An 8,426-nucleotide genomic window follows, 5' to 3' on the forward strand; every position below is an offset into this window, starting at 1 on the left:
TGCTGGAGTTTATGCATACATGGACAGTAGCAGATCTGGTTTGCAAAATTCACATCCCAGTCCTCGAGGATAGTTATTCGCAAAATGGAAAGAAATTTGGATTAGTTTCTGACAAGTGTTCAGGCTGTGTATGGATGTTCTCAAGAATTAATTTCAATTACAAACTGAAACAATCATTTTTGATCTTTAACTAGGGATACTAGAGTTGGGAATTTGAAGTAATTTGGAAACTGAAACTTGCATTGAAATTGACTACAGTCAGGGAAGTTTTCTGGCAGGTTTACAACTTAAATGATGACAAATGCAGCTAACTGATAGATTTTTGGCATATGGCTTATTATAAATGTAACAAAGATGATGAAAAGTAGGAATGTATTGGGGAAACAGGGAGGAGGTGATAGCTGGGGAACAATGAGAAGGATATGAATTTGACCAGGAGTAGCATTTCAAGCAATCAAAGAAGGGACTTTCACACACATGGTATTTCAACGGGAGAAGAAGCTCAAGAAAGGACTTTTAGCTATCTACATATTTAACTATACACTAAGCATTTCTTTAACATGAAGATAAATTTTTGAAAAGCAATTGCAAACTTGCTTCTTCCTTTATCATGTGGAATTAACAATCATTTGGAATGTGGCATTTTTCAATTAATTTTTCCAGTTGCTATTTAGCAACTATTGCTGGAGTTTGCTGATACCATTTTCCAAAGAAAGATCAATGCACAGGGAGTGCAATCAAGCAACTAGTATGCTCATGTACAGGGGGCACGGAGTAGAGCATTTGAAGCCCCAGGAAATACACAGTGTGAATGTGTGACTGAGAAGTCTGCTTCACTGAACTCAAATCTGGGTACAGTAACAGCAGTTGCTACCAATCCAGCATAGTGCTTTGTACACAGTAGTACCAGCAAACCAACTTCTCCAAACTAGTGTCAATAGTGTTCATCCCTGTTTGAACAATGTGTGCACAGCACACTAATCTCTTTTTGTACCAGTGTAATTGCCAACTTGCGTCTTACAGAGCCAAACCACTGAACTGTACAGAACTGAGCTTATGTTACTACAGACATGAAGATGTTAGGATTTTTACGTCAACTGGGGAGTAGCCTGCAGTACTGAATACACTGTACGTATATATCAGAATATCAGAATGTCAGCCACATTATTGTCAATCTAATGACACTCATGTACGAGGGATTTAGCAAACAGTAATTTTACAGGTTTTTTTTATTTAAGCTGTAGCTATACAGAAGATATGAATCTACAAAAGCTTGAAGATGAAATCCAAATATCATGAATTATAACATTGGAGGTGTGGGTGCAGATGTACTTGCCTCGTTTTTCAAATAAAGCCTTTGCTTTAAAACGATCAATTTTCACCAATTCTAAACTACCCAGTTCATGATTAATAGAATCTTAATTTGAAATAAAAGGACTCAAAGTGACATCTGGGATTTCAACATAGTTTTCAGACCTTCAATTAATCAGACATTATCCATATTCAGCTCTAATTCTAACACCTCTCCAGATTCCACACAGAGGTGTGGGTTTGCCTTGGTGAGTATTGTGAAATAGCTCATTGTAGCTATTGTGAACATTTTTTTTAAAATGCTGCAACGTAAGCTCATTGAACAGAGAAATATCTCTGACAAATAGGCTCTGAGAACTATCTGTGCCAGTTGGATGAAAACCCTGCAATGCTTTATTTTTGCCTGATTATGCAAAAAATAACCCCAAACCAATGTTTTACTGGTTAAGGTTTGTTGAAATAGTTCATCAGCTGTCCATTTTCCTTTGCTCATAAGGTGTGGGTCAGCGTTTATTGCCCTTCTCTAAATACCCAGAAAGCACTTAACAGCCTGTCGCATTGCTGTAGATCTGGAGTCATATGTAAGCCAGACCAGCTAAGGGATGACAGATAACTTTCCCAAAAAAACGCTGGTGAACTAAATGGGTTTTTACACCAATTGACAGTAGTTACATGGTAGCCTTTAGGCCACTGCCAGATTTTTTTTATTGAATTCAAATTTCACCATCTGCTCTGGTGGGATTTGAACTCATGTTGGCAGAACATTCACTTGGAGTTTTGGATTACAAGTCCAATTACGTACCATCCCCTTCACAATGTTACACACCACTTGGATTTTCTTTTCCATTGAAGGATGATAGGAGTTATCGCGACTGCTCCCTGTGTCTAAGCATGTATGGGTCCCCAAGAATTAAATTCCCTACTTTATCTATGTCTGGTTCTGCACAAGAGGAATTGGTAAAATAATTCAGCATGTAGTTGTCACCAATTTTAAAAGGGTTTTTCATATAAATTGTGTAGAATTCCTTCATTTTCATAAATACCACACCATATGGTTTGAGAGCAATGCCACATCCATTTGGTCTTTCAATTTTGTGAGCCCATTCACTGACAAACTGTATCGGACAGGAAAATAGGCTGGGAAAGTTAATGATGATATTTGAGAGCTGCATGACCTTGAATGAATCCTGTGAACATTCTTTTACGGACTGAAGATGGCACCAACATTTTTTTTTGCTGTAGCTGTTTTCTGTAGTAGATGTTTGTTACACGGTATAAGACAGAGAGAGTTTTGTTCCGGGAGTTGGACTTTGCCTCAGACTGGATCACGAATAGTGCCAGGAATGAGCCTAAACCTCCAGACCAGCCATCAATCGAGGGAAGGGTGTGAGACTTGTTGCTTTTCCTCTTTTCTTTTCCATTTATTGTTACAACTATCATCATCATTATTACTTAGTAAGCATTCATATTTAAGCAAATTGCTGTTGTTGAGTCTTCTTTTAATTATATTTAACCCAATCCAGAAGAACTGCTTGGATACATGCTGTGATGTAAGGCATTTTTGGCAATGAGGATGGGATTTGGGAAAATATTTAAGAGAAAGAAAAGGCAACCAGATGCTCCAGAGACCTTCCAGCATGAAAAGAGGCAGATTCTGGATTCGGGTCTGTAGCTAAATTGTTAGCACAATTAGGACCCCTGCAAGAATGGGGGACGGTTATACCGGAAATAGAGAGAAAGGAGGGTTAGTCATACAGGCTGCCATACACAAGTGCTTGTGGGAAGCAGCCTTCCCCAGCAGCAAGGACAGTGTACTGCAAATGGGATGGATATTGTTAACAGCTTTGTGTTCGACATGTAGGGAATTGGAAGTGTGCCAGAAAACAGACCGTTTGAGGCTGCATTGACGGCGATAGAACAGCGCAACATCACCCTAACAGAAGCAGTTAAGACAGCACAGGAGAGAGCTGAGAAGATGGAGGAGAAACAGAACCAGATTGTGTACTGTCTGGTGATGATGCAACAGAAAAAGAGAGCAAAACAGTGCAATTGGAAAGGTGACCCAGTCAAAGTGCATACATTATTCACCTCACAATGGGACCCCAACCATGGGGATGGAGACATTTGGTATTCATCTGATTTACAGTCTGAATGGATGGATGGGGAAGGGGATGCTCCACCTTCAGAGCCATCCTCAGAAAAAGGACTCGTAGCACGACCCCTAATAACAAATAAGGCAAAACAGGTAGGAGGACAGAACCCCCAAAATTCGAGAATAGTGAGAGATTACTCTACATCTGACTTGCAGAATTTGGGGCCGTGCTTTAAGCAGAAGTGGGGTAAACCCTTGGCCTCTTGGCTGACGCGGTCATGGGACCAGGGTGCGGCTCATATTGTGCTGAGTGCCACAGAGTGAGGGAATCTGGGAGCATGAAGTGTTGATCCACATATGAGCAGTGTCTTTAGAAACATTGCGCAAACTGGATCATTGTGGAATGCACTCCCACTAGCAGTAGAAAACACCTACCCTTTCCCGATAGATTGGGAAGGTGATGTTGAAAAATGGGAGAGCATACCAGAAGGTATAAAACATTTGAGGGATTTAGCTACGCAAGCGGGTACATATTCCCCACAGTTTCAGTGGCCAGACCAGGAAGCTTCTGCAGCTGGAATGAATAGGCTAATTCAAAGTGGTCCAGGCTGGATGAGGGATGCTCTGTTAGCCCTGTTAGAGCCAGCCCAGGGACAGGTATGTTTGCTGTTAGGACAGTTAGAGTATGTGGAGGCTACCAAGCGAAGAGTGGGGTCCACCTGAGCAAGCAACAAACAGGGACGACAAGTTGGAGATGGAGTAGGTTCGAAGTTGAAACAAAAATAACCAGAAGAGAAATGTTTGCGGCATTATTAAAAGCAGGAATTGAGAGGAGGAAGATAGATGAAATACATACAGATGCCATGTACAATATGTGGAGGACGCACTACTCTCCAAAGGGTAAGGAACTAAGAAAGACTACATCAGATGTGGAGGGAGGAAAGGAAACCACACTGACTGTGTTTCCCACAACATCCCTGTAACCTAGCCTGGAGGGGGTCAGGCAGGCTAGTTAATCAATCAATGAGGGTTGGGGCCAGGACTCTGGGGTCTGTGTAAGGGCATAAGGTAGGACAACCAGAAACCTGAGGCCTCATGCCCCTATCACTGTTTATTGGAGGAAAAGCAAGGTACAACAAGGCATTGCATTATTAGGCACTGGGGCAGAAGTTACTATTATACATGGAAATCCACACAGACATGTAAGGCTCAGAATGACTTATTAATGGATTTGGTGGGGCGATAACACTGGCAGTTAGAGCAAATATTAGAATGGCCTTGGGGAATGGACACCCGTGAGTAGTCCTAATATTGACATCCAACATACCAGGAAATATTATCGGTATGGACCACCCTGCAAACCCTATGGGCAAATTCTCTTTTGGTATACGAGCTGTAATGATTACTGTTGGCAAGGCAAAATAGGAACCCCTCACTATTCCTCTGCCCACACGTATTCCGGGAGGACACAGAGAGATTGGGTTTACCATAAAGGGCCTGTTGGCTGCAGGTATTGTGACACATGCAGGGGTATCTGCGTACAATAGCCCTGAGTGGCCTGTAAAGAAGCCTGATGGGAGGTGGCGAATGACAGTTGATTACCCAACTCAGCATATATGCTCCTCCACTGTTGGTGGTTGTGCCTGATGTGGTCACTGTTATAGAAACTTTGTCACAGGGGCCTGATGCCTGGCATGCCATTATTGATCTAATAAATGCCTTTTTCTTGGAACTGATAGCCATGGAATCACAAGATCAGTTTACTTTTACATGGGAAGGTCGTCAATATACCTTTTGTCAGCTATCACAAGGATACCTACACAGCCCAAACTTACACCGTGTGCTAGTAGCAAGAGACTTCCATTGCCACTGGACATTCATGTAGCACATTATATTGATGACATCTTGATCCGTGGACTAACAGAAATTGTGGTGGCGAAAGCTCTAGCCACACTGGTACAACATATGTACGACAGATGCTGGGAAGTGGGGAGATGATGGCCTATTGGTATTATCGCTGGACTATTAATCCAGAAACCCAGATAATGTTCTGGGGACCTGGGTTCGAATCCCGCTATGACAGATGGTGGAATTTGAATTCAATAAGTATCTGGGATTAAGAATCTAATGATGACTGTGAATCTATTGTCGATTGTCAGGGGGGAAAGATTCATTAATGCCCTTTAGGGAAGGAAACCGCCATCCTTACCTGATCTGGCCTACATGTGACTCCAGGTTGACTCTTAACTGCCCATTGGACAATTAGGGATGGGCAATAAATGCTGCCTAGCCAGCATAATCCTCATCCTGTGACTGAATAAATTTAAAAAAAAACCTGAGAAAGATGCAAGGACGAGCACAATCAGTGCAGTTTTCAGGCATTCAATGGACAAAACAGGATAGAGTCATCTTTGAAAAAGTAAAGAATAAAATACAAGAAACTGCTGTTCCAACTAGCAAGACTGAGGCACGAAAATTTATAGGTCTGCTTGGATATTGGCGCAGATAATATACCTCACTTGACCATGATACTAAGACCTTTAAATGCTGTTCCTCAAAAGAAAGCTCAGTTCCAATGGGGCAATGAACAATAGAAAGCATTGATGGCCGCTAATGAGGCTGTGGTACTAGCACTTCTCCTGGCCCCTTGGATACCTTGCTTACCCTTTGAATTACTAGGATTCAGTAGTACTAGATGTAGCTACACAGAGCTTATGGCAGAGACAAAAGAGGAAAGCAATGCCGTTGGGCTTTTGATCCAGAAAACTGACTGAGGCAGCTATGTGATGCACATCATTTGAAAAACAACTTCTGGCCTCCTACTGGGGCCTAACAGAAACTGAAGGGCAGACGGGCAACGACAAAGTGCTCCTCAGACCTGAGTTACCAATTCTGACATGGATGTTATCTGGCGTTGTGACCCAGAAGGTCAGTAGAGCCCAACAAAGCCCCATTGTAAAATGGAAATGGTATATATCTGATCGAGCCAAGAATGGAAAGGAAGGGGTTGCCAAACTTTATGAAAAGATAGCTGAGTATCCACCAGGTGAACAAACTCCGAGTCCCGACTGGACCATACCTGCATCCCCCACTCAATGGGGTGTTCCATTCAAACAACTACCTGAAGATACTCATCACAGTGCTTGGTTCAGTGATGGATCAGCCACCTGGTAGAATGGTCAAAGGCAATGGCAAATGGCTGCAATTAATCCCTCCACACAGATGACTATCCATAGTGAAGGAGATGGGGAGTCGAGCCAATGTGCCGAGTTAGCAGCTGTGGTCCTAGCGCTGGGAGAAGAGAGTCAGTGTCTGCACATTCAAACTGACTGATGGATGGTGGCCAATGGAACAGCTGAATTGATGTCTACCTCGCAGCCAAACGACTGGAAGCTTGCTGGGAAGCTCCAGTGGGGAACAGAACTATGGAAACAAATACGGGCGCTGGCTCAGCACACGAAAATTACTGTGTACCGTGTTGATGCCCATATGAAGGATGGTTCGGAATCTGCTGATCACAACAATACCGTGGACAGAATAGTAAAAGCCAGAATGGTTGAACATGATCTGAAGAGTATCACACTGGAAAATGGGCTCATGAAAAATCAGGAGACTTAGCGTGTCACGGCACTGTGCAAAGAGTGAGAGATCGAGGTTTGCATTTACCTGCTGACCTGGTGAAAGAAGTCATTGGCAAGTGTGAGGTATGTCAAGAGGTAAAACATGTCTTACTGCCGAAAACGCCAATGACACAAATCAAGTGAGGGGATCAGCCTGCTCAAATCTGGCAGATTGACTATGTTGGTCCTTTACTTTTACAATTTAATGATATGAATATCTGTTAACCATGGTGGACACCTACTCTGGGCTAATGTTAGCTTTCTTGACAACCGAAGCCAATCAGAGTAACACTGTTAAGAGCCTAGAACAGTTGATATCCTACTATGGTGAACCATGAGAAATACAATCAGATAATGGCTCCCACTTTAAAGCTCAACAGGTACAGCGATGGGCTACAGACAATGGGAGACAAAGGATGTTCCACATCCCTTATTACCCTCAAGCAGCCAGCCTTGTAGAACGAATGAATGGGCTATTGAAGCAACAAATTAAATTATTGACCGCTAAGCATATGTTACAGGTGTGGCTCAAAGTGCTGCCATAGGCATTGCATAAACTGATTTGTCAGCTTCTGAAAGGAGAGACACCCATCAGTAGAATGTTTAAAAGAGGAGGCTAGTTACATCCTCCCAATAATCCTACAACGTCCTACTACCTTTGTACAGGGGGAAAGTGTGGGTACACCACTCACAACACCTGCCTTAGCCTGGTGAGATACTGGCCCATGGACAAGGTGATACCTATTGGGTATTAATAATGGGGCAGGAAGTACCAGAGTGCATAGACAGAGGGAAATTAATGAAAAGAGAGTATGTTGACAGATTACAAACTGATAAGATATGATTTCTTCACAGAGCCATGTGAATTTATGGAGGCTGATGTGGATGATTCATCAGTTGGCAGTACCTAATCTCATGAAAAAGGCCACTGCAGTCATTAATTTGATAGTACACCCTATTGTTACATTATTCATAATGAGGATGGCTATTTTCATTGTAATTATAATTTTCTGGCGTAGGTTACATCTCTTATATGTTCTCACGTGGCTATCACTGATTTGCAACTGCATTTGCAATTGCAACATACGCTGTCAAATATCATCGGGGTGGAATATGTAGGATGGCAAAATAGGCTGGGAAAGTTAATGATGGTATTTGACAGCTGCGTGTCCATGAATGAGTACTGTGAACATTCTTTTACAGGACGAAGATGGTGCCAGCAGCTTGTTTTGCTGTAGCTGTTTTCTGTACTAGCTGTTTGTTACATGGTATAAGACAGAGAGATAACAAGGTGTAGAGCTGGATGAACACAGCAGGCCAGGCAGCATCAGAGGAGCAGGAAAGCTGACGTTTCGGGTCTGGACCCTTCTTCAGAAACCCATTTTCTGAAGAAAAGCCCAGAC

Source organism: Rhincodon typus, chromosome 26 (assembly GCF_021869965.1).
Source record: "Rhincodon typus isolate 14 chromosome 26, sRhiTyp1.1, whole genome shotgun sequence".
Lineage (NCBI taxonomy): Eukaryota > Metazoa > Chordata > Chondrichthyes > Orectolobiformes > Rhincodontidae > Rhincodon > Rhincodon typus.